This window comes from Astyanax mexicanus, chromosome 1 (genome assembly GCF_023375975.1).
Source record: "Astyanax mexicanus isolate ESR-SI-001 chromosome 1, AstMex3_surface, whole genome shotgun sequence".
Classification (NCBI taxonomy): Eukaryota; Metazoa; Chordata; class Actinopteri; order Characiformes; family Acestrorhamphidae; genus Astyanax; species Astyanax mexicanus.
The window spans coordinates 56,202,627-56,229,831 of NC_064408.1; positions in this window are offsets into that span (position 1 = coordinate 56,202,627).

Here is a 27,205-nt window from a genome sequence, read left to right on the forward strand (position 1 = left end):
TTTAGTTCCATTTAAGTACTTCACAAGAGTGCCATTTAATGACTCAGAAGAAAAAAAAGCTTTTAGTTCAAAACAACACTTGAAGCAGTTTATCGCTGTAAGTCAAAAGGGAGCTGAAAACGATACGCAATCGGCTTCTCTCAGCTTAAACCGCCTGAAAACACAATTTCCTACATTCAACACACAGGAGAACCCAAATACTTAAGAAACATTTATTACACGATGTTATTGCATTTTACACAGCTAAAACGTGTTTTCCTTCGTAAAAACTCATTTCTGATCGAAAAAGATGTTTTCAGTTCAAAACAACACTTGAAGCTGTTTATCTCTGTTAAGAGTGAGAAAGGAGCTCAAAACTACACGCAAACGGCTTTTCTCATCTTAAATCGTCTGAAAACACACTTTACTACAATTAACACACGGGAGAACCTAACCACTTCAGAAACGATGTTAGTGGCTTTTTCACAGCTAAAACGTGTTTTCCTTCGTAAAAACTCATTTCTGATAGAAAAAGATGTTTTCAGTTCAAAACAAAACTTGAAGCATTTATCGCTATTAGGAGTGAGAGAGGAGCACAAAACTATACGCAAACGACTTTTCTCACCTTAAACCGTCTGAAAACACACTTTACTACATTCAACGCACAGGTGAACCAAAACAACTAAGAAACGTTTATTACACGTTGTTAGTGCGTTTTACACAGCTAAAACGTGTTTTCCTTCGTAAAAAATAATTTCTGATCGAAAAAGATGTTTTTAGTTCAAAACAACACTTGAAGCTGTTTATCTCTGTTAAGAGTGAGAAAGGAGCTCAAAACTACACGCAAACGGCTTTTCTCAGCTTAAATCGTCTGAAAACACACTTTACTACAATTAACACACGGGAGAACCTAACCACTTCAGAAACGATGTTCATTTCAGAAACGATGTTAGTGGCTTTTTCACAGCTAAAACGTGTTTTCCTTCGTAAAAACTCATTTCTGATCGAAAAAGATGTTTTTAGTTCAAAACAACACTTGAAGCATTTTATCGCTATTAGGAGTGAGAGAGGAGCACAAAACTATACGCAAACGACTTTTCTCACCTTAAACCGTCTGAAAACACACTTTACTACATTCAACGCACAGGTGAACCAAAACAACTAAGAAAAGTTTTTTACACGATGTTAGTGTATTTTTCACAGCTAAAACGTGTTTTCCTTCGTAACAAATAATTTCTCATCGAAAAAGATGCTTTTAGTTCAAAACAACACTTGAAACAGTTTATCGCTGTTAGGAGTGAGAGAGGAGATCAAAATTATACGCAAACGGCTTTTCTCAGCTTAAATCGTCTGAAAACACACTTTACTACATTTAACACACGGGGGAACCTAACCACTTCAGAAACGATGTTAGTGCAGTTTACATAGCTAAAACGTGTTTTCCTTCGTAAAAACTCATTTTTGATAGAAAAAGATGTTTTCAGTTCAAAACAAAACTTGAAGCATTTATCGCTATTAGGAGTGAGAGAGGAGCTCAAAACTATACGCAAACGACTTTTCTCACCTTAAACCGTCTGAAAACACACTTTACTACATTCAACGCACAGGTGAACCAAAACAACTAAGAAACGTTTATTACACGTTGTTAGTGCGTTTTACACAGCTAAAACTTGTTTTCCTTCGTAAAAAATCATTTCTAATCGAAAAAGTTTAGATTAGAAAAGTTTAGTTCAAAACAACACTTAAAGCAGTTTATCGCTGTTAGGAGTGATAGAGGAGCTCAAAATTATACGCAAACGGCTTTTCTCAGCTTAAATCGTCTGAAAACACACTTTTCTACACTTTACTACACACGGAGGAACCTAGAACTTCAGAAACGATGTTAGTGCCTTTTTCACAGCTAAAACGTGCTTTCCTTCGTAAAAACTAATTTCTGATCGAAAAAGACGTGTTCAGATCAAAACAACACTTGAAGCAGTTTATCGCTGTTAGGAGTGAGAGAGGAGCTCAAAATTAAATATCACTGAATCTGAATATCTGAGTGGGGTAAGGGTTTTTGGCACTGCTTTCTAAACAGAGTGCGATACGCACAACCTAGCCACTGAAAGCCTTTAATGATGGTCCAGTAACAAAGTGCGAGCATTACAGTTGTTTCCTGAATATTACCACTCGGATGCAACAACAGGTTGCAAAAGAGAAACAAGTCTATTGTAGATATATAAGATGGAACTACACATGTGCCTGTCCAGATTGTTAATAAATTCTTAGGCGGAAGTGTCTATCTAAACGGGGAGAAAAGTGCATAAAGAATGCAAACAATGATATCAAAGATCTGTTCTCTCAGCTTTAGAACAGCAATTGAAAAATTTTGACACAAAAAAACTTCGAAAAAATTTGGGACCCAAAAAATTTTTGAATCAATACCAAATCTGAATATATCAGTGGGTAAGGGTTTTTGGCACTGCTTTCTAAACAGAGTGCCATACGCACAACCTAGCCACTGAAAGCCTTTAATGATGGTCCAGTAACAAAGTGCGAGCATTATAGTTGTTTACTGTACAACTCGGATGCAACAACAGGTTGCAAAAGAGAAACCAGTCTATTGTAGATATATAAGATGGAACTACATCTTATATATCTGCCTGTCCAGATTGTTAAGACATTCTTAGGGGAAAAAGTCTATCTAAACGGGGAGAAAAGTGCATTAAGAACGCAAACAATGATATCAAAGATCTCTTTCTCTCAGCTTTAGAACAGCAATTGAAAAATTTTGACCCAAAAAAAACTTCTAAAATTTTAGGCCCAAAACATTTTGACCCTAAAAAACTTTGAAAAATTTTGGGACCCAAAACATTTTTACACAAAAAAACTTCGAAAAATTTTGACCCAAAAAAACTTTGAAAAAATTTGGGACCCAAAAAAAATTTTAATCACTACCAAATCTGAATATCTGAGTAGGTAAGGGTGTTTGGCACTGTTTCTAAACAGAGTGCCTGTAACAACACAACCTAGCCACTGAAAGCCTTTAATGATGGTCCAGTAACAAAGTGCGAGCATTACAGTTGTTTCCTGTATATTACCACTCGGATGCAACAACAGCTTGCAAAAGAGAAACAAGTCTATTGTAGATATATAGGAAGGAACTACACATGTGCCTGTCCAGATTGTTAAGACATTCTTAGGTGTCTAAGAATCTATCTAAACGGGGAGAGAGTGCATAAAGAATGCAAACAATGATATCAAAGATCTCTTCTCTCAGCTTTAGAACGGCAATTGAAAAAATTTGACCCAAAAAAAACTTTGAAAAATTTTGGGACCCAAAAAATTTTGACACGAAAAAACTTTGAAAATTTTTGAGACCCGAAAAAATTTTGACCCAAAAAACATCGAAAAATTCCGGGACCCAAAAAAATCTTCAAAAAATTTTCGGACCCAAAACATTTTGACCCAAAAAAACTTTGAAAAATTTTGGGACCCAAAACAAATTTGAGACCCGAAAAAATGTAGAAAAATTTTGACCTTAAAAAATCTTTTGAGACCCAAAATATTTTTACACAAAAAAACTTAGAAAAAGTTTTGATCCAAAAGAACTTCTAAAAATTTTGGGACCCAAAAAAAAGCTTGAAAAAATTTTGACCCAAAAAACATCGAAAAATTTCGGGACCCAAAAAAATCTTCAAAAAATTTTCAGACCCAAAAAACTTTGAAACATTTTCTGCCCAAAAAAATTTTGACACCCGAAAAAATTTAGAAAAATATTTAGACCCAAAAAAATTTGACACAAAAAAACTCAGAATAGACAACAGAGGTTTTTGCACTAATACCAATAATACCATGACAGTGAACAATTCAATGGGCTGTATGTGTGTGATTTTTGCTATCACACATGTGAAGGACGTAATCCTTTCAGAAGACCAGAACTTGTTCTCAGGCAAAATCTGAGGCATCTGAGACAAAACAGTATGACCACCAGCTACTCCAGAACAGCCTGTCAAAAGACATTCTTAGCTGGAAAAGTATTTCTGAAAGGGGAGAAAAGTGCATAAAGAATGCAAACAATGATATCAGAGCTCTCTTCTCTCACATTTAGAACAGCAATTAAAAAATTTTGACCCAAAAAATCTTCGAAAATTTTTGGACTAAAAAAATTTTTACACAAAAAAAATTCAAAAATTTTGGGCCCAAAAAAAATTTGAAACAAAAAACATCGAAAAATTTCGGGACCCAAAAAAATCTACAAAAAATTTTGGGATCCAAAAAAATTTTGACCTTAAAAAATCTTCGGAAAACTTTGGGACCCAAAAAAATCTTAGGAATAATTTGGGACCCAAAATACTTTAAAAAATTTTGGGACTCAAGAAAACTTCGAAAAATTTTGGGACCCAAAAATACTTTGAAAAATTTTGGGAACACAAAAAAACTTTGAAAAATTTTGGGCCCAAAAAAACTTGGAAAATTTTTGGACCCAAAAAATTTTGACACAAAAAAACTCAGAATAGACAACAGAGGTTTTTGCACTAATACCAATAATACCCGAACACTGAACAATTCAATGGGCTGTATGGGTGTGATTTTTGCTATCACACAGGTGAAGGACCATATCCTTTCAGAAGACCAGAACTTGTTCTCAGGCAAAATCTGAGGCATCTGAGACAAAACAGTGTGACCACCAGCTACTCCAGAACAGCCAGTCATGGGTTTAAAAGGCCAATCTGTATTGATGAGATGATTGATGGCTTTTTTCCACAGTACCAACAAACCAACAAGACTGATTGTCTTGATGTGACTCGACAGTCGGTGATTATATGGCTGGATTCACCAAATCACAGCAAAAAGTGGTATATAGACAGAAAAACAAACGTTATTGGCCAAAAATTGCAGTCCAGCCTCCTGTAGAGTTCACCAGAACACCACGATCATTACATGATCGTAAATTTAGAGTGGAGGTCAATTCTTCTTTTCTATTCATTGCGACTTCTAAATGGTTTTCTAATGAAGAAATTCTCTTTCTTTCAGTTTTTGCTATGCACATGCTTCTTAAAGAAAATGCAAAACTATGCAATGTTAATGCAGTGGAAATGGCTTTTCATGAAATTTGTCATCCAGTTTGAGGTGCTGTATGACACTGCAAAAGTGTCTTTTAATGTACAACTGCAGAAACACGTTGCAGTTAGCCTTAGGGAATGGGGTCCTGTGTGGGCAACTTCCACATTTTCTTCTGAGTCATTAAATGGCACTCTTGTGAAGTACTTCAATGGAAACACACATGTGCCTGTTCAGATTGTAAAGACATTCTTAGGTGAGAAAAGTGAGAAAGGCATTCTCAGCTGGAAAAGTCTTTCTAAAAGGGGAGAAAAGTGCATAAAGAATGCAAACAACGATATGAGAGATCTCTTTAGAACAGCAATTGAAAAATTATGACCCAAAAAAACTTTGAAAAAGTTTGGGACCCAAAAAAATTTTGACCAATAAAACTGAAACTTTTTGGGCCCAAATAAATTTTGACCCAAAAAAACATCGACAAATATCGGGACCCAAAAAAATCTTCGAAATATTTTGGGACCCAAAAATATTTTGACCTCAAAATTTTTGGGCCCAAGATTTTTTTTGCATAACAATTTTTTGGGTACCAAAATTTTTCAACGTTTTTTTTTTTTGTCTAAAAATTTTTTGAAGAATTTTTTGTGTCAAAATGGTTTTGGGACCCAAAATTTTTCGAAGTTTTTTTTGGGTCAAAGTTTTTTGGGTCCAAAATTTTTTTGAGCCTTGAATTTTTTGGGTCCCAAAGTTTTTTGTAGATTTTTTTTTGGTCAAATTTTTTTTGGGTACCAAAGCTTTATGAAGTTTTATTTTTTTGTCTCAAAATTTTTTCAAGTTTTTTTGTGTCAAAATTTTTCGATGTTTTTTTCAGGTCCCGAATTTTTTTGAAGATTTTTTTGGCGTCAAAATTTTTTGGGTCCAAAAATTTTTCCACGTTTTTTTTGGGTCCCAAAATTTTTCGAAGTATTTGATTGGTCTCAAAATGTTTCGAAGATTTTTTTGGGTCAAAATTTTTTTGTGTCTCAAAATTTTTCGAAGTTTTTTTTGGGTCCAACATACTTTTAGCCCAAATTTTTTTGGGTCCCAAAGTTCTTTGAAGTTTTTTTGTGTCAAAATTTTTCTACATTTTTTTTGGTCCAAAATTTTTTGAATTTTTTTTTGGGTCAAACTTTTCTGGTTCCAAAATTGTTCGCACTGTTTTGGGGTAAAAGTTTTTGTGGGTCCCAAAATTTTTTGGGTCCTAAAATTTTTCCAAATTATTTTGGGTCCTAAAGTTTTTTGAAGATTTTTTTGGGTCAAAATTATTTTGTGTCCCAAAATTTTTCGAAGTATTTGTTCGGTCTCAACATTTTTTGAAGATTTTTTTGCGTCAAAAGTTTTTTCGGTCCCAAAGTTTTTTGAAGATTTTTTTGGGTCAATATTTTTTTGGGTCCCAAAATTTTTCGATTTTTTTTTTTTGTCTTAAAATTTTTCGAAGATTTTTTTGAGGTCACAACATTTTTCGAAGTTTTATTTTGCTCTCAAAATTTCTTTTTGGATCTGAATATTTTGGGTCCAAAATTTTTGCAATATTTTTGTGCAAAAATTTTTTTGAGTAAAAATTTTTTGGGTCACAAAATTTTTTGGGTCACAAAATTTTTTGAAGATTTTTTTTGCGTCAAAATTTTTTGGGTCCCAAAATTTTTCCAAATTATTTTGGGTCCTAAAGTTTTTTGAAGATTTTTTGGGTCAAAATTATTTTGTGTCCCAAAATTTTTCGAAGTATTTGTTCGGTCTCAAAATTTTTTGAAGATTTTTTTGCGTCAAAAGTTTTTTCGGTCCCAAAGTTTTTTGAAGATTTTTTTGGGTCAATATTTTTTTGGGTCCCAAAATTTTTCGAAGTTTTTTTTTTTTGTCTTAAAATTTTTTCGAAGATTTTTTTTGGGTCACAACATTTTTCGAAGATTTTTTTTGCGTCAAAATTTTTTTGGGTCCCAAAATTTTCCGAAGTATTTGTTTGGTCTCAAAATTTATTTTTGGATCTGAATATTTTGGGTCCAAAATTTTTCCCATTTTTTTTGGGTAAAAATTTTTTTGGGTCACAAACTTTTTCCAAATTATTTTGCGTCCTAAAGTTTTTTGAAGATTTTTTGGGTCAAAATTATTTTGTGTCCCAAAATTTTTCGAAGTATTTGTTTGGTCTTAAAATTTTTCGAAGATTTTTTTGTGTCAAAATGTTTTTGGTCCCAAAATGTTTTGAAGATTTTTTTTGGGTCAAAATTTTTTGGGTCCCAAAATTTATCGATGTTTTTTTTGGGTCAAACTTTTCTGAGTCCAAAATTTTTTGCAATGTTTTGGGGTCAATTTTTTTTTAGGTCCCAAAATTTTTTGGGCCCAAAATTTTTCGAAGATTTTTTTGGGTCCCAAAATATTTAGATGTTTTTTTGGGTCAAAATTTTTTGGGTAGAATTTTTTTTCTAGTTTTTTTGGGTCAAAATGTTTTAAAGCTGAGAGACGCTGAGAGAATAGTTCTTTGATATCATTGTTTGCATTGTTTATGCACTTTTCTCCCCTTTTACTTTTCCACCTAAGAATGTCTTTACAATCTGGACAGGCACATGTGTAGTTCCATTGAAGTACTTCACAAGAGTGCCATTTAATAACTCAGAAGAAAAGGTGGAAGTTGCCCACAAAGGACCCCATTTCCTAAGGCTAACTGCAATGTGTGTCAGCAGGTGTACATTAAAAGACACTTTTGCAGTGTCATACAGCACCTCAAACTGGATGACAAATTTCCTAAAAGCCATTTCCGCTGCATTAACATTACATAGTTTCACATTTTCTTTAAGAAGCATGTGCATAGCAAAAACAATGTTTGTTTTTCTGTCTTTATACCACTTTTTGCTGTGATTTGGTGAATTCAGCCATATAATCACTGACTGTCGAGTCACATCAAGATCATACATGGCCTTTTACACCCATGACTGGCTGTTCTGGAGTAGCTGGTGGTCATACTGTTTTGTCTCAGATGCCTCAGATTTTGCCTGAGAACAAGTTCTGGTCTTCTGAAAGGATATGGTCCTTCACCTGTGTGATAGCAAAAAATCACACCCATACAGCCCATTGAATTGTTCAGTGTTCGGGTATTATTGGTATTAGTGCAAAAACCTCTGTTGTCTATTCTGAGTTTTTTTGTGTCAAAATTTTTCGAAGTTTTTTCGGGTTCCGAAATTTTTAGATGTTTTTTTGGGTCAAAATTTTTCAAAGTTTTTTTGGGTCCCAAAATTTTTCTACATTTTTTTGGGTCTCAACTTTTTTTTGGTCTTAAAATTTTTCAAAGTTTTTTTCGGTCCCAAAAGTTTTTGAAGTTTTTTTGGGTCAAACTTTTTTTGGGTCAAAATTTTTCAAAATTTTTCGAAGATTTTTTTGGGTCCCAAAATATTTCGATGTTTTTTTGGGTCAAAATTTTTTAAAGCTGAGAGACGCTGAGAGAAGAGATCTTTGATATCATTGTTTGCATTGTTTATGCACTTTTCTCCCCTTTTAGATAGACTTTACCACCTAAGAATGTCTTTACAATCTGGACAGACACATGTGTAGTTCCATTTAAGTACTTCACAAGCGTGCCATTTAAGTTTTTGGAAGTTGCCCAAAAAGGACCCAATTTCCTAAAGCTAATTGCAATGTGTGTCAGCAGGTGTACATTAAAAGACACTTTTGCAGTGTCATACAGCACCTCAAACGGGATGACAAATATTTTTCTAAATTTTTTTGGGTCTAAATATTTTTCTAAATTTTTTTGGGTTCCCAAAATTTTTTAAAGTTTTTTTGGGTCTCAACATTTTTCGAAGATTTTTTGAGGTCAAATTTTTTTGGGTCAAAATAATTTTCCGAAGATTTTTTAAGGTCAAAATATTTTTGGGTCCCAAAATTTTTTGAAGATTTTTTTGGGTCCCGAAAATTTTCAACGTTTTTTTGGGTCAAAATGTTTCAATTGCTGTTCTAAAGAAGAGAGCTCTGATATCATTGTTTGCATTCTTTTTGCACTTTTCTCCCCTTTTAGAAAGACTTTTCCAGCTAAGAATGTCTCAGATGCCTCAGATTTTGCCTGAGAACAAGTTCTGGTCTTCTGAAAGGATAGGGTTCTTCACCTGTAGCAAAAATCACACCCATACAGCCCATTGAATTGTTCAGTGTTCGGGTATTATTGGTATTAGTGCAAAAACCTCAGTTGTATATTCTGAGTTTTTTTGGGTTAAAATTTTTTGGGTACAAAATTTTTTAATTTTTTTTGGGTCCCAAAGTTTTTCGAAGATTTTTTTGGGTCCCAAAATTTTTCAAAGACTTTTTTGGGTCACAAATTTTTTTTAAGTTTTTTTGGGTCCCAAAATTTTTAAAAGTTTTTTTGGTTCAAAATTATTTCGGGTTTCAAATTTTTTCAAAGGTTTTTTGGGTCCCAAAATTTTTTGAAGATTTTTTTGGGTCCTAAATTTTTTCAAAGTTTTTTGGGTCAAAATGTTTCAATTCAAAATTGATATCATTGTTTGCATTGTTTATGCACTTTTCTCCCCTTTTAGATAGACTTTTCCACCTACAAACAGTCTTTACAATCTGGACAGGCACACGTTTAGTTCCATTTAAGTACTTCACAAGAGTGCCATTTAATGACTCAGAAGAAAAAAAAGCTTTTAGTTCAAAACAACACTTGAAGCAGTTTATCGCTGTAAGTCAAAAGGGAGCTGAAAACGATACGCAATCGGCTTCTCTCAGCTTAAACCGCCTGAAAACACAATTTCCTACATTCAACACACAGGAGAACCCAAATACTTAAGAAACATTTATTACACGATGTTATTGCATTTTACACAGCTAAAACGTGTTTTCCTTCGTAAAAACTCATTTCTGATCGAAAAAGATGTTTTCAGTTCAAAACAACACTTGAAGCTGTTTATCTCTGTTAAGAGTGAGAAAGGAGCTCAAAACTACACGCAAACGGCTTTTCTCATCTTAAATCGTCTGAAAACACACTTTACTACAATTAACACACGGGAGAAACTAACCACTTCAGAAACGATGTTAGTGGCTTTTTCACAGCTAAAACGTGTTTTCCTTCGTAAAAACTCATTTCTGATAGAAAAAGATGTTTTCAGTTCAAAACAAAACTTGAAGCATTTATCGCTATTAGGAGTGAGAGAGGAGCACAAAACTATACGCAAACGACTTTTCTCACCTTAAACCGTCTGAAAACACACTTTACTACATTCAACGCACAGGTGAACCAAAACAACTAAGAAACGTTTATTACACGTTGTTAGTGCGTTTTACACAGCTAAAACGTGTTTTCCTTCGTAAAAAATAATTTCTGATCGAAAAAGATGTTTTTAGTTCAAAACAACACTTGAAGCTGTTTATCTCTGTTAAGAGTGAGAAAGGAGCTCAAAACTACACGCAAACGGCTTTTCTCAGCTTAAATCGTCTGAAAACACACTTTACTACAATTAACACACGGGAGAACCTAACCACTTCAGAAACGATGTTAGTGCAGTTTACATAGCTAAAACGTGTTTTCCTTCGTAAAAACTCATTTTTGATAGAAAAAGATGTTTTCAGTTCAAAACAAAACTTGAAGCATTTTATCGCTATTAGGAGTGAGAGAGGAGCACAAAACTATACGCAAACGACTTTTCTCACCTTAAACCGTCTGAAAACACACTTTACTACATTCAACGCACAGGTGAACCAAAACAACTAAGAAAAGTTTTTTACACGATGTTAGTGTATTTTTCACAGCTAAAACGTGTTTTCCTTCGTAACAAATAATTTCTCATCGAAAAAGATGCTTTTAGTTCAAAACAACACTTGAAACAGTTTATCGCTGTTAGGAGTGAGAGAGGAGATCAAAATTATACGCAAACGGCTTTTCTCAGCTTAAATCGTCTGAAAACACACTTTACTACATTTAACACACGGGGGAACCTAACCACTTCAGAAACGATGTTAGTGCAGTTTACATAGCTAAAACGTGTTTTCCTTCGTAAAAACTCATTTTTGATAGAAAAAGATGTTTTCAGTTCAAAACAAAACTTGAAGCATTTATCGCTATTAGGAGTGAGAGAGGAGCTCAAAACTATACGCAAACGACTTTTCTCACCTTAAACCGTCTGAAAACACACTTTACTACATTCAACGCACAGGTGAACCAAAACAACTAAGAAACGTTTATTACACGTTGTTAGTGCGTTTTACACAGCTAAAACTTGTTTTCCTTCGTAAAAAATCATTTCTAATCGAAAAAGTTTAGATTAGAAAAGTTTAGTTCAAAACAACACTTAAAGCAGTTTATCGCTGTTAGGAGTGATAGAGGAGCTCAAAATTATACGCAAACGGCTTTTCTCAGCTTAAATCGTCTGAAAACACACTTTTCTACACTTTACTACACACGGAGGAACCTAGAACTTCAGAAACGATGTTAGTGCCTTTTTCACAGCTAAAACGTGCTTTCCTTCGTAAAAACTAATTTCTGATCGAAAAAGACGTGTTCAGATCAAAACAACACTTGAAGCAGTTTATCGCTGTTAGGAGTGAGAGAGGAGCTCAAAATTAAATATCACTGAATCTGAATATCTGAGTGGGGTAAGGGTTTTTGGCACTGCTTTCTAAACAGAGTGCGATACGCACAACCTAGCCACTGAAAGCCTTTAATGATGGTCCAGTAACAAAGTGCGAGCATTACAGTTGTTTCCTGAATATTACCACTCGGATGCAACAACAGGTTGCAAAAGAGAAACAAGTCTATTGTAGATATATAAGATGGAACTACACATGTGCCTGTCCAGATTGTTAATAAATTCTTAGGCGGAAGTGTCTATCTAAACGGGGAGAAAAGTGCATAAAGAATGCAAACAATGATATCAAAGATCTGTTCTCTCAGCTTTAGAACAGCAATTGAAAAATTTTGACACAAAAAAACTTCGAAAAAATTTGGGACCCAAAAAATTTTTGAATCAATACCAAATCTGAATATATCAGTGGGTAAGGGTTTTTGGCACTGCTTTCTAAACAGAGTGCCATACGCACAACCTAGCCACTGAAAGCCTTTAATGATGGTCCAGTAACAAAGTGCGAGCATTATAGTTGTTTACTGTACAACTCGGATGCAACAACAGGTTGCAAAAGAGAAACCAGTCTATTGTAGATATATAAGATGGAACTACATCTTATATATCTGCCTGTCCAGATTGTTAAGACATTCTTAGGGGAAAAAGTCTATCTAAACGGGGAGAAAAGTGCATTAAGAACGCAAACAATGATATCAAAGATCTCTTTCTCTCAGCTTTAGAACAGCAATTGAAAAATTTTGACCCAAAAAAAACTTCTAAAATTTTAGGCCCAAAACATTTTGACCCTAAAAAACTTTGAAAAATTTTGGGACCCAAAACATTTTTACACAAAAAAACTTCGAAAAATTTTGACCCAAAAAAACTTTGAAAAAATTTGGGACCCAAAAAAAATTTTAATCACTACCAAATCTGAATATCTGAGTAGGTAAGGGTGTTTGGCACTGTTTCTAAACAGAGTGCCTGTAACAACACAACCTAGCCACTGAAAGCCTTTAATGATGGTCCAGTAACAAAGTGCGAGCATTACAGTTGTTTCCTGTATATTACCACTCGGATGCAACAACAGCTTGCAAAAGAGAAACAAGTCTATTGTAGATATATAGGAAGGAACTACACATGTGCCTGTCCAGATTGTTAAGACATTCTTAGGTGTCTAAGAATCTATCTAAACGGGGAGAGAGTGCATAAAGAATGCAAACAATGATATCAAAGATCTCTTCTCTCAGCTTTAGAACGGCAATTGAAAAAATTTGACCCAAAAAAAACTTTGAAAAATTTTGGGACCCAAAAAATTTTGACACGAAAAAACTTTGAAAATTTTTGAGACCCGAAAAAATTTTGACCCAAAAAACATCGAAAAATTCCGGGACCCAAAAAAATCTTCAAAAAATTTTCGGACCCAAAAAATTTTGACCCAAAAAAACTTTGAAAAATTTTGGGACCCAAAACAAATTTGAGACCCGAAAAAATGTAGAAAAATTTTGACCTTAAAAAATCTTTTGAGACCCAAAACATTTTTACACAAAAAAACTTCGAAAAAGTTTTGACCCAAAAGAACTTCTAAAAATTTTGGGACCCAAAAAAAAGCTTGAAAAAATTTTGACCCAAAAAACATCGAAAAATTTCGGGACCCAAAAAAATCTTCAAAAAATTTTCGGACCCAAAAAAACTTTGAAAAATTTTCGGACCCAAAACATTTTTACACAAAAAAACTTTGAAAAATTTTGGGACCCAAAACAAATTTGACACAAAAAAACTCAGAATAGACAACAGAGGTTTTTGCACTAATACCAATAATACCATGACAGTGAACAATTCAATGGGCTGTATGTGTGTGATTTTTGCTATCACACATGTGAAGGACGTAATCCTTTCAGAAGACCAGAACTTGTTCTCAGGCAAAATCTGAGGCATCTGAGACAAAACAGTATGACCACCAGCTACTCCAGAACAGCCTGTCAAAAGACATTCTTAGCTGGAAAAGTATTTCTGAAAGGGGAGAAAAGTGCATAAAGAATGCAAACAATGATATCAGAGCTCTCTTCTCTCACATTTAGAACAGCAATTAAAAAATTTTGACCCAAAAAATCTTCGAAAATTTTTGGACTAAAAAAATTTTTACACAAAAAAAATTCAAAAATTTTGGGCCCAAAAAAAATTTGAAACAAAAAACATCGAAAAATTTCGGGACCCAAAAAAATCTACAAAAAATTTTGGGATCCAAAAAAATTTTGACCTTAAAAAATCTTCGGAAAACTTTGGGACCCAAAAAAATCTTAGGAATAATTTGGGACCCAAAATACTTTAAAAAATTTTGGGACTCAAGAAAACTTCGAAAAATTTTGGGACCCAAAAATACTTTGAAAAATTTTGGGAACACAAAAAAACTTTGAAAAATTTTGGGCCCAAAAAAACTTGGAAAATTTTTGGACCCAAAAAATTTTGACACAAAAAAACTCAGAATAGACAACAGAGGTTTTTGCACTAATACCAATAATACCCGAACACTGAACAATTCAATGGGCTGTATGGGTGTGATTTTTGCTATCACACAGGTGAAGGACCATATCCTTTCAGAAGACCAGAACTTGTTCTCAGGCAAAATCTGAGGCATCTGAGACAAAACAGTGTGACCACCAGCTACTCCAGAACAGCCAGTCATGGGTTTAAAAGGCCAATCTGTATTGATGAGATGATTGATGGCTTTTTTCCACAGTACCAACAAACCAACAAGACTGATTGTCTTGATGTGACTCGACAGTCGGTGATTATATGGCTGGATTCACCAAATCACAGCAAAAAGTGGTATATAGACAGAAAAACAAACGTTATTGGCCAAAAATTGCAGTCCAGCCTCCTGTAGAGTTCACCAGAACACCACGATCATTACATGATCGTAAATTTAGAGTGGAGGTCAATTCTTCTTTTCTATTCATTGCGACTTCTAAATGGTTTTCTAATGAAGAAATTCTCTTTCTTTCAGTTTTTGCTATGCACATGCTTCTTAAAGAAAATGCAAAACTATGCAATGTTAATGCAGTGGAAATGGCTTTTCATGAAATTTGTCATCCAGTTTGAGGTGCTGTATGACACTGCAAAAGTGTCTTTTAATGTACAACTGCAGAAACACGTTGCAGTTAGCCTTAGGGAATGGGGTCCTGTGTGGGCAACTTCCACATTTTCTTCTGAGTCATTAAATGGCACTCTTGTGAAGTACTTCAATGGAAACACACATGTGCCTGTTCAGATTGTAAAGACATTCTTAGGTGAGAAAAGTGAGAAAGGCATTCTCAGCTGGAAAAGTCTTTCTAAAAGGGGAGAAAAGTGCATAAAGAATGCAAACAACGATATGAGAGATCTCTTTAGAACAGCAATTGAAAAATTATGACCCAAAAAAACTTTGAAAAAGTTTGGGACCCAAAAAAATTTTGACCAATAAAACTGAAACTTTTTGGGCCCAAATAAATTTTGACCCAAAAAAACATCGACAAATATCGGGACCCAAAAAAATCTTCGAAATATTTTGGGACCCAAAAATATTTTGACCTCAAAATTTTTGGGCCCAAGATTTTTTTTGCATAACAATTTTTTGGGTACCAAAATTTTTCAACGTTTTTTTTTTTTGTCTAAAAATTTTTTGAAGAATTTTTTGTGTCAAAATGGTTTTGGGACCCAAAATTTTTCGAAGTTTTTTTTGGGTCAAAGTTTTTTGGGTCCAAAATTTTTTTGAGCCTTGAATTTTTTGGGTCCCAAAGTTTTTTGTAGATTTTTTTTTGGTCAAATTTTTTTTGGGTACCAAAGCTTTATGAAGTTTTATTTTTTTGTCTCAAAATTTTTTCAAGTTTTTTTGTGTCAAAATTTTTCGATGTTTTTTTCAGGTCCCGAATTTTTTTGAAGATTTTTTTGGCGTCAAAATTTTTTGGGTCCAAAAATTTTTCCACGTTTTTTTTGGGTCCCAAAATTTTTCGAAGTATTTGATTGGTCTCAAAATGTTTCGAAGATTTTTTTGGGTCAAAATTTTTTTGTGTCTCAAAATTTTTCGAAGTTTTTTTTGGGTCCAACATACTTTTAGCCCAAATTTTTTTGGGTCCCAAAGTTCTTTGAAGTTTTTTTGTGTCAAAATTTTTCTACATTTTTTTTGGTCCAAAATTTTTTGAATTTTTTTTTGGGTCAAACTTTTCTGGTTCCAAAATTGTTCGCACTGTTTTGGGGTAAAAGTTTTTGTGGGTCCCAAAATTTTTTGGGTCCTAAAATTTTTCCAAATTATTTTGGGTCCTAAAGTTTTTTGAAGATTTTTTTGGGTCAAAATTATTTTGTGTCCCAAAATTTTTCGAAGTATTTGTTCGGTCTCAACATTTTTTGAAGATTTTTTTGCGTCAAAAGTTTTTTCGGTCCCAAAGTTTTTTGAAGATTTTTTTGGGTCAATATTTTTTTGGGTCCCAAAATTTTTCGATTTTTTTTTTTTGTCTTAAAATTTTTCGAAGATTTTTTTGAGGTCACAACATTTTTCGAAGTTTTATTTTGCTCTCAAAATTTCTTTTTGGATCTGAATATTTTGGGTCCAAAATTTTTGCAATATTTTTGTGCAAAAATTTTTTTGAGTAAAAATTTTTTGGGTCACAAAATTTTTTGGGTCACAAAATTTTTTGAAGATTTTTTTTGCGTCAAAATTTTTTGGGTCCCAAAATTTTTCCAAATTATTTTGGGTCCTAAAGTTTTTTGAAGATTTTTTGGGTCAAAATTATTTTGTGTCCCAAAATTTTTCGAAGTATTTGTTCGGTCTCAAAATTTTTTGAAGATTTTTTTGCGTCAAAAGTTTTTTCGGTCCCAAAGTTTTTTGAAGATTTTTTTGGGTCAATATTTTTTTGGGTCCCAAAATTTTTCGAAGTTTTTTTTTTTTGTCTTAAAATTTTTTCGAAGATTTTTTTTGGGTCACAACATTTTTCGAAGATTTTTTTTGCGTCAAAATTTTTTTGGGTCCCAAAATTTTCCGAAGTATTTGTTTGGTCTCAAAATTTATTTTTGGATCTGAATATTTTGGGTCCAAAATTTTTCCCATTTTTTTTGGGTAAAAATTTTTTTGGGTCACAAACTTTTTCCAAATTATTTTGCGTCCTAAAGTTTTTTGAAGATTTTTTGGGTCAAAATTATTTTGTGTCCCAAAATTTTTCGAAGTATTTGTTTGGTCTTAAAATTTTTCGAAGATTTTTTTGTGTCAAAATGTTTTTGGTCCCAAAATGTTTTGAAGATTTTTTTTGGGTCAAAATTTTTTGGGTCCCAAAATTTATCGATGTTTTTTTTGGGTCAAACTTTTCTGAGTCCAAAATTTTTTGCAATGTTTTGGGGTCAATTTTTTTTTAGGTCCCAAAATTTTTTGGGCCCAAAATTTTTCGAAGATTTTTTTGGGTCCCAAAATATTTAGATGTTTTTTTGGGTCAAAATTTTTTGGGTAGAATTTTTTTTCTAGTTTTTTTGGGTCAAAATGTTTTAAAGCTGAGAGACGCTGAGAGAATAGTTCTTTGATATCATTGTTTGCATTGTTTATGCACTTTTCTCCCCTTTTACTTTTCCACCTAAGAATGTCTTTACAATCTGGACAGGCACATGTGTGTTTCCATTGAAGTACTTCACAAGAGTGCCATTTAATAACTCAGAAGAAAAGGTGGAAGTTGCCCACAAAGGACCCCATTTCCTAAGGCTAACTGCAATGTGTGTCAGCAGGTGTACATTAAAAGACACTTTTGCAGTGTCATACAGCACCTCAAACTGGATGACAAATTTCCTAAAAGCCATTTCCGCTGCATTAACATTACATAGTTTCACATTTTCTTTAAGAAGCATGTGCATAGCAAAAACAATGTTTGTTTTTCTGTCTTTATACCACTTTTTGCTGTGATTTGGTGAATTCAGCCATATAATCACTGACTGTCGAGTCACATCAAGATCATACATGGCCTTTTACACCCATGACTGGCTGTTCTGGAGTAGCTGGTGGTCATACTGTTTTGTCTCAGATGCCTCAGATTTTGCCTGAGAACAAGTTCTGGTCTTCTGAAAGGATATGGTCCTTCACCTGTGTGATAGCAAAAAATCACACCCATACAGCCCATTGAATTGTTCAGTGTTCGGGTATTATTGGTATTAGTGCAAAAACCTCTGTTGTCTATTCTGAGTTTTTTTGTGTCAAAATTTTTCGAAGTTTTTTCGGGTTCCGAAATTTTTAGATGTTTTTTTGGGTCAAAATTTTTCAAAGTTTTTTTGGGTCCCAAAATTTTTCTACATTTTTTTGGGTCTCAACTTTTTTTTGGTCTTAAAATTTTTCAAAGTTTTTTTCGGTCCCAAAAGTTTTTGAAGTTTTTTTGGGTCAAACTTTTTTTGGGTCAAAATTTTTCAAAATTTTTCGAAGATTTTTTTGGGTCCCAAAATATTTCGATGTTTTTTTGGGTCAAAATTTTTTAAAGCTGAGAGACGCTGAGAGAAGAGATCTTTGATATCATTGTTTGCATTGTTTATGCACTTTTCTCCCCTTTTAGATAGACTTTACCACCTAAGAATGTCTTTACAATCTGGACAGACACATGTGTAGTTCCATTTAAGTACTTCACAAGCGTGCCATTTAAGTTTTTGGAAGTTGCCCAAAAAGGACCCAATTTCCTAAAGCTAATTGCAATGTGTGTCAGCAGGTGTACATTAAAAGACACTTTTGCAGTGTCATACAGCACCTCAAACGGGATGACAAATATTTTTCTAAATTTTTTTGGGTCTAAATATTTTTCTAAATTTTTTTGGGTTCCCAAAATTTTTTAAAGTTTTTTTGGGTCTCAACATTTTTCGAAGATTTTTTGAGGTCAAATTTTTTTGGGTCAAAATAATTTTCCGAAGATTTTTTAAGGTCAAAATATTTTTGGGTCCCAAAATTTTTTGAAGATTTTTTTGGGTCCCGAAAATTTTCAACGTTTTTTTGGGTCAAAATGTTTCAATTGCTGTTCTAAAGAAGAGAGCTCTGATATCATTGTTTGCATTCTTTTTGCACTTTTCTCCCCTTTTAGAAAGACTTTTCCAGCTAAGAATGTCTCAGATGCCTCAGATTTTGCCTGAGAACAAGTTCTGGTCTTCTGAAAGGATAGGGTTCTTCACCTGTAGCAAAAATCACACCCATACAGCCCATTGAATTGTTCAGTGTTCGGGTATTATTGGTATTAGTGCAAAAACCTCAGTTGTATATTCTGAGTTTTTTTGGGTTAAAATTTTTTGGGTACAAAATTTTTTAATTTTTTTTGGGTCCCAAAGTTTTTCGAAGATTTTTTTGGGTCCCAAAATTTTTCAAAGACTTTTTTGGGTCACAAATTTTTTTTAAGTTTTTTTGGGTCCCAAAATTTTTAAAAGTTTTTTTGGTTCAAAATTATTTCGGGTTTCAAATTTTTTCAAAGGTTTTTTGGGTCCCAAAATTTTTTGAAGATTTTTTTGGGTCCTAAATTTTTTCAAAGTTTTTTGGGTCAAAATGTTTCAATTCAAAATTGATATCATTGTTTGCATTGTTTATGCACTTTTCTCCCCTTTTAGATAGACTTTTCCACCTACAAACAGTCTTTACAATCTGGACAGGCACACGTTTAGTTCCATTTAAGTACTTCACAAGAGTGCCATTTAATGACTCAGAAGAAAAAAAAGCTTTTAGTTCAAAACAACACTTGAAGCAGTTTATCGCTGTAAGTCAAAAGGGAGCTGAAAACGATACGCAATCGGCTTCTCTCAGCTTAAACCGCCTGAAAACACAATTTCCTACATTCAACACACAGGAGAACCCAAATACTTAAGAAACATTTATTACACGATGTTATTGCATTTTACACAGCTAAAACGTGTTTTCCTTCGTAAAAACTCATTTCTGATCGAAAAAGATGTTTTCAGTTCAAAACAACACTTGAAGCTGTTTATCTCTGTTAAGAGTGAGAAAGGAGCTCAAAACTACACGCAAACGGCTTTTCTCATCTTAAATCGTCTGAAAACACACTTTACTACAATTAACACACGGGAGAACCTAACCACTTCAGAAACGATGTTAGTGGCTTTTTCACAGCTAAAACGTGTTTTCCTTCGTAAAAACTCATTTCTGATAGAAAAAGATGTTTTCAGTTCAAAACAAAACTTGAAGCATTTATCGCTATTAGGAGTGAGAGAGGAGCACAAAACTATACGCAAACGACTTTTCTCACCTTAAACCGTCTGAAAACACACTTTACTACATTCAACGCACAGGTGAACCAAAACAACTAAGAAACGTTTATTACACGTTGTTAGTGCGTTTTACACAGCTAAAACGTGTTTTCCTTCGTAAAAAATAATTTCTGATCGAAAAAGATGTTTTTAGTTCAAAACAACACTTGAAGCTGTTTATCTCTGTTAAGAGTGAGAAAGGAGCTCAAAACTACACGCAAACGGCTTTTCTCATCTTAAATCGTCTGAAAACACACTTTACTACAATTAACACACGGGAGAACCTAACCACTTCAGAAACGATGTTCATTTCAGAAACGATGTTAGTGGCTTTTTCACAGCTAAAACGTGTTTTCCTTCGTAAAAACTCATTTCTGATCGAAAAAGATGTTTTTAGTTCAAAACAACACTTGAAGCATTTTATCGCTATTAGGAGTGAGAGAGGAGCACAAAACTATACGCAAACGACTTTTCTCACCTTAAACCGTCTGAAAACACACTTTACTACATTCAACGCACAGGTGAACCAAAACAACTAAGAAAAGTTTTTTACACGATGTTAGTGTATTTTTCACAGCTAAAACGTGTTTTCCTTCGTAACAAATAATTTCTCATCGAAAAAGATGCTTTTAGTTCAAAACAACACTTGAAACAGTTTATCGCTGTTAGGAGTGAGAGAGGAGATCAAAATTATACGCAAACGGCTTTTCTCAGCTTAAATCTTCTGAAAACACACTTTACTACATTTAACACACGGGGGAACCTAACCACTTCAGAAACGATGTTAGTGCAGTTTACATAGCTAAAACGTGTTTTCCTTCGTAAAAACTCATTTTTGATAGAAAAAGATGTTTTCAGTTCAAAACAAAACTTGAAGCATTTATCGCTATTAGGAGTGAGAGAGGAGCTCAAAACTATACGCAAACGACTTTTCTCACCTTAAACCGTCTGAAAACACACTTTACTACATTCAACGCACAGGTGAACCAAAACAACTAAGAAACGTTTATTACACGTTGTTAGTGCGTTTTACACAGCTAAAACTTGTTTTCCTTCGTAAAAAATCATTTCTAATCGAAAAAGTTTAGATTAGAAAAGTTTAGTTCAAAACAACACTTAAAGCAGTTTATCGCTGTTAGGAGTGATAGAGGAGCTCAAAATTATACGCAAACGGCTTTTCTCAGCTTAAATCGTCTGAAAACACACTTTTCTACACTTTACTACACACGGAGGAACCTAGAACTTCAGAAACGATGTTAGTGCCTTTTTCACAGCTAAAACGTGCTTTCCTTCGTAAAAACTAATTTCTGATCGAAAAAGACGTGTTCAGATCAAAACAACACTTGAAGCAGTTTATCGCTGTTAGGAGTGAGAGAGGAGCTCAAAATTAAATATCACTGAATCTGAATATCTGAGTGGGGTAAGGGTTTTTGGCACTGCTTTCTAAACAGAGTGCGATACGCACAACCTAGCCACTGAAAGCCTTTAATGATGGTCCAGTAACAAAGTGCGAGCATTACAGTTGTTTCCTGAATATTACCACTCGGATGCAACAACAGGTTGCAAAAGAGAAACAAGTCTATTGTAGATATATAAGATGGAACTACACATGTGCCTGTCCAGATTGTTAATAAATTCTTAGGCGGAAGTGTCTATCTAAACGGGGAGAAAAGTGCATAAAGAATGCAAACAATGATATCAAAGATCTGTTCTCTCAGCTTTAGAACAGCAATTGAAAAATTTTGACACAAAAAAACTTCGAAAAAATTTGGGACCCAAAAAATTTTTGAATCAATACCAAATCTGAATATATCAGTGGGTAAGGGTTTTTGGCACTGCTTTCTAAACAGAGTGCCATACGCACAACCTAGCCACTGAAAGCCTTTAATGATGGTCCAGTAACAAAGTGCGAGCATTATAGTTGTTTACTGTACAACTCGGATGCAACAACAGGTTGCAAAAGAGAAACCAGTCTATTGTAGATATATAAGATGGAACTACATCTTATATATCTGCCTGTCCAGATTGTTAAGACATTCTTAGGGGAAAAAGTCTATCTAAACGGGGAGAAAAGTGCATTAAGAACGCAAACAATGATATCAAAGATCTCTTTCTCTCAGCTTTAGAACAGCAATTGAAAAATTTTGACCCAAAAAAAACTTCTAAAATTTTAGGCCCAAAACATTTTGACCCTAAAAAACTTTGAAAAATTTTGGGACCCAAAACATTTTTACACAAAAAAACTTCGAAAAATTTTGACCCAAAAAAACTTTGAAAAAATTTGGGACCCAAAAAAAATTTTAATCACTACCAAATCTGAATATCTGAGTAGGTAAGGGTGTTTGGCACTGTTTCTAAACAGAGTGCCTGTAACAACACAACCTAGCCACTGAAAGCCTTTAATGATGGTCCAGTAACAAAGTGCGAGCATTACAGTTGTTTCCTGTATATTACCACTCGGATGCAACAACAGCTTGCAAAAGAGAAACAAGTCTATTGTAGATATATAGGAAGGAACTACACATGTGCCTGTCCAGATTGTTAAGACATTCTTAGGTGTCTAAGAATCTATCTAAACGGGGAGAGAGTGCATAAAGAATGCAAACAATGATATCAAAGATCTCTTCTCTCAGCTTTAGAACGGCAATTGAAAAAATTTGACCCAAAAAAAACTTTGAAAAATTTTGGGACCCAAAAAATTTTGACACGAAAAAACTTTGAAAATTTTTGAGACCCGAAAAAATTTTGACCCAAAAAACATCGAAAAATTCCGGGACCCAAAAAAATCTTCAAAAAATTTTCGGACCCAAAAAATTTTGACCCAAAAAAACTTTGAAAAATTTTGGGACCCAAAACAAATTTGAGACCCGAAAAAATGTAGAAAAATTTTGACCTTAAAAAATCTTTTGAGACCCAAAACATTTTTACACAAAAAAACTTCGAAAAAGTTTTGACCCAAAAGAACTTCTAAAAATTTTGGGACCCAAAAAAAAGCTTGAAAAAATTTTGACCCAAAAAACATCGAAAAATTTCGGGACCCAAAAAAATCTTCAAAAAATTTTCGGACCCAAAAAAACTTTGAAAAATTTTCGGACCCAAAACATTTTTACACAAAAAAACTTTGAAAAATTTTGGGACCCAAAACAAATTTGAGACCCGAAAAAATGTAGAAAAATTTTGACCTTAAAAAATCTTTTGAGACCCAAAATATTTTTACACAAAAAAACTTAGAAAAAGTTTTGATCCAAAAGAACTTCTAAAAATTTTGGGACCCAAAAAAAAGCTTGAAAAAATTTTGACCCAAAAAACATCGAAAAATTTCGGGACCCAAAAAAATCTTCAAAAAATTTTCAGACCCAAAAAACTTTGAAACATTTTCTGCCCAAAAAAATTTTGACACCCGAAAAAATTTAGAAAAATATTTAGACCCAAAAAAATTTGACACAAAAAAACTCAGAATAGACAACAGAGGTTTTTGCACTAATACCAATAATACCATGACAGTGAACAATTCAATGGGCTGTATGTGTGTGATTTTTGCTATCACACATGTGAAGGACGTAATCCTTTCAGAAGACCAGAACTTGTTCTCAGGCAAAATCTGAGGCATCTGAGACAAAACAGTATGACCACCAGCTACTCCAGAACAGCCAGTCATGGGTTTAAAAGGCCAATCTGTATTGATGAGATGATTGATGGCTTTTTTCCACAGTACCAACAAACCAACAAGACTGATTGTCTTGATGTGACTCGACAGTCGGTGATTATATGGCTGGATTCACCAAATCACAGCAAAAAGTGGTATATAGACAGAAAAACAAACGTTATTGGCCAAAAATTGCAGTCCAGCCTCCTGTAGAGTCTAAATTTACGATCATGTAATGATCGTGGTGTTCTGGTGACAGAACACCACGATCATTACATGATCGTAAATTTAGAGTGGAGGTCAATTCTTCTTTTCTATTCATTGCGACTTCTAAATGGTTTTCTAATGAAGAAATTCTCTTTCTTTCAGTTTTTGCTATGCACATGCTTCTTAAAGAAAATGCAAAACTATGCAATGTTAATGCAGTGGAAATGGCTTTTCATGAAATTTGTCATCCAGTTTGAGGTGCTGTATGACACTGCAAAAGTGTCTTTTAATGTACAACTGCAGAAACACGTTGCAGTTAGCCTTAGGGAATGGGGTCCTGTGTGGGCAACTTCCACATTTTCTTCTGAGTCATTAAATGGCACTCTTGTGAAGTACTTCAATGGAAACACACATGTGCCTGTTCAGATTGTAAAGACATTCTTAGGTGGAAAAGTGAGAAAGGCATTCTCAGCTGGAAAAGTCTTTCTAAAAGGGGAGAAAAGTGCATAAAGAATGCAAACAACGATATGAGAGATCTCTTTAGAACAGCAATTGAAAAATTATGACCCAAAAAAACTTTGAAAAAGTTTGGGACCCAAAAAAATTTTGACCAATAAAACTGAAACTTTTTGGGCCCAAATAAATTTTGACCCAAAAAAACATCGACAAATATCGGGACCCAAAAAAATCTTCGAAATATTTTGGGATCCAAAAAAATTTTGACCTTAAAAAATCTTCGGAAAACTTTGGGACCCAAAAAAATCTTAGGAATAATTTGGGACCCAAAATACTTTAAAAAATTTTGGGACTCAAGAAAACTTCGAAAAATTTTGGGACCCAAAAATACTTTGAAAAATTTTGGGAACACAAAAAAACTTTGAAAAATTTTGGGCCCAAAAAAACTTGGAAAATTTTTGGACCCAAAAAATTTTGACACAAAAAAACTCAGAATAGACAACAGAGGTTTTTGCACTAATACCAATAATACCCGAACACTGAACAATTCAATGGGCTGTATGGGTGTGATTTTTGCTATCACACAGGTGAAGGACCATATCCTTTCAGAAGACCAGAACTTGTTCTCAGGCAAAATCTGAGGCATCTGAGACAAAACAGTGTGACCACCAGCTACTCCAGAACAGCCAGTCATGGGTTTAAAAGGCCAATCTGTATTGATGAGATGATTGATGGCTTTTTTCCACAGTACCAACAAACCAACAAGACTGATTGTCTTGATGTGACTCGACAGTCGGTGATTATATGGCTGGATTCACCAAATCACAGCAAAAAGTGGTATATAGACAGAAAAACAAACGTTATTGGCCAAAAATTGCAGTCCAGCCTCCTGTAGAGTTCACCAGAACACCACGATCATTACATGATCGTAAATTTAGAGTGGAGGTCAATTCTTCTTTTCTATTCATTGCGACTTCTAAATGGTTTTCTAATGAAGAAATTCTCTTTCTTTCAGTTTTTGCTATGCACATGCTTCTTAAAGAAAATGCAAAACTATGCAATGTTAATGCAGTGGAAATGGCTTTTCATGAAATTTGTCATCCAGTTTGAGGTGCTGTATGACACTGCAAAAGTGTCTTTTAATGTACAACTGCAGAAACACGTTGCAGTTAGCCTTAGGGAATGGGGTCCTGTGTGGGCAACTTCCACATTTTCTTCTGAGTCATTAAATGGCACTCTTGTGAAGTACTTCAATGGAAACACACATGTGCCTGTTCAGATTGTAAAGACATTCTTAGGTGAGAAAAGTGAGAAAGGCATTCTCAGCTGGAAAAGTCTTTCTAAAAGGGGAGAAAAGTGCATAAAGAATGCAAACAACGATATGAGAGATCTCTTTAGAACAGCAATTGAAAAATTATGACCCAAAAAAACTTTGAAAAAGTTTGGGACCCAAAAATATTTTGACCTCAAAAATTTTGGGCCCAAGATTTTTTTTGCATAACAATTTTTGGGTACCAAAATTTTTCAACGTTTTTTTTTTTTGTCTGAAAATTTTTCGAAGAATTTTTTGTGTCAAAATTGGTTTTGGGACCCAAAATTTTTCGAAGTTTTTTTTGGGTCAAATTTTTTTGGGTCCAAAATTTTTTTGAGCCTTAAATTTTTTGGGTCCCAAAGTTTTTTGTAGATTTTTTTTGGTCAAAATTTTTTTGGGTACCAAAGCTTTTTGAAGTTTTATTTTTTTGTCTCAAAATTTTTTGAAGTTTTTTTGTGTCAAAATTTTTCGATGTTTTTTTCAGGTCCCAAAATTTTTTGAAGATTTTTTTGGCGTCAAAATTTTTTGGGTCCAAAAATTTTTCCACGTTTTTTTTGGGTCCCAAAATTTTTCGAAGTATTTGATTGCTCTCAAAATGTTTCGAAGATTTTTTTGGGTCAAAATTTTTTTGTGTCTCAAAATTTGAAGTTTTTTTTGGGTCCAACATATTTTTAGCCCAATTTTTTTTGGGTTCTAAAGTTCTTTGAAGTTTTTTTGTGTCAAAATTTTTCTAAATTTTTTTTGGTCCAAAATTTTTTGAATTTTTTTTTGGGTCAAACTTTTCTGGGTCCAAAATTTTTTGCACTGTTTTGGGGTAACATTTTTTGTGGGTCCCAAAATTTTTTGGGTCCTAAAATTTTTCCAAATTATTTTGGGTCCTAAAGTTTTTTGAAGATTTTTTTGGGTCAAAATTATTTTGTGTCCCAAAATTTTTCGAAGTATTTGTTCGGTCTCAACATTTTGCTCAACATTTTTCTCAACATTTTTTAATAATAATGAATATATAATTGTTAATATATATATTAATAGGATATATAATGATATTATATATATATAATTCTTATTATTAAACCCCACCCCACGTGAGGATCCAATCCAGGCTGTCGCAGCCCAAGGCTCTAACCACTGCACCAGCGAGTGGATTGGGACACGGCCGCTTTAATCATCCTTAAGAGCAGCCGCCGAAATGGGGCGCAGCAACGAAAACGGGTGGATAATGAAAACGGGTGGAAAATTGTAAACAAAGCCCGCCGGGAAGCGAAGTTACCTCTTTTGGCGCGGGGTGAGGATTAACTGAAACGAAAGAGCTTCCAAAGAAAACAAAATTTAACTAAGGTGCTTATGGATTACATGCTGTTTCACCAGAGAGAAGAGGAACAGCGGTGGGAGAAAGAAACGTGACCAAAACCGCGTGGCTTGCAGATGCTTCACACACACACACAGAAAGAGAGGAGGGGGAGCTGTGGAGGAAACCGCTCTACACAGCTACACCAAACTCGAGATAAAAAGAGAATAGGGAAAACTAGAGATGGGAGACGAGACGTCAGCGATGCTGCCCGATCCCGCTCAAAGCAAAAGAGGAAAACGGCACTTGCCGTGGACAGAGCAGTGGGAAAAGAAAGAGCCGAGGCTCACTCGAGAAACCGGCATAGATTCGCTCTCACAAGCTTCAAAGATCCAGCCCCGAGGACCTAAATCTCAGGGTTTATATAGGGGCAAACCCGAGGAGGGTACAGCGTGAGACTGGGA